We start from the raw sequence: 690 nt of genomic DNA, 5'->3' as shown, positions 1-690 counted from the left end.
TCCCCACACACACATTATGGATTTCATAAAGATCTGCGATACCTTCAGGTTCAATGGTGTTTCTGAAGATGCTGTGAAGCTGAGACTGTTTCCATTCTCTCTGAGGGACAAGGCTAAGAGCTAGTTACACTCTCTACCAGCTGGTTCGATTACTACTTGGGAAGATCTTGCTCAGAAGTTTCTTACTAAATTCTTCCCTATGGCGAAGACAGCTGCAATCAGGAATGCTCTTACTCAATTTGCGCAGTAATTAGGAGAATCTTTATATGAAGCTTGGGAGCCCTACAAGGAGATGCTTAGGAAGTGTCCTCATCATGGAATGCCTGATTGGATGATCATCAATTATTTTTACAATGGGTTGGGAGCACAGTCCAGACCCATGCTCGATGCAGCAGCAGGTGGAGCATTATGGGCAAAGAGCTATGAGGAAGCTTATGATCTAATTGAACTGGTGGCTGCTAATGAATATCAGTATCCAGCCCAGAGATTGCCACAGAGCAAGGTAGCAGGAGTTTTTGAAGTGGATACAGCAACGGCTATCACTGCTCAACTGAAGGCGTTATCTATGAAGATCGATTCTGTGGCTAACTATGGTGTTAAACATATAATTAGTGTTTGTGAGCTGTGTGCAGGTCCGCATACGACAGGGAAATGCGCTATATATAGTGACTCAGCTCAGTTTATGAGCAA

The 690-nt window shown here is 43.8% G+C and overlaps 1 non-coding gene across 1 annotated transcript; it reads right to left on the bottom strand.

Moving 5' to 3' along the window:
- Nucleotides 1–214: 214 nt before the first annotated feature.
- Nucleotides 215–321, bottom strand: LOC141716350 (small nucleolar RNA R71). The gene has a single exon (XR_012573062.1). It is a non-coding gene; the product is annotated as a small nucleolar RNA R71 (small nucleolar RNA).
- Nucleotides 322–690: the final 369 nt, after the last annotated feature.

The sequence above is a fragment of the Apium graveolens genome, chromosome 3 (genome assembly GCF_009905375.1).
Source record: "Apium graveolens cultivar Ventura chromosome 3, ASM990537v1, whole genome shotgun sequence".
NCBI lineage: Eukaryota > Viridiplantae > Streptophyta > Magnoliopsida > Apiales > Apiaceae > Apium > Apium graveolens.
The sequence above is the reverse complement of the archived record's forward strand: the minus strand, read 5'-3'. Positions and strand labels throughout refer to the sequence as shown.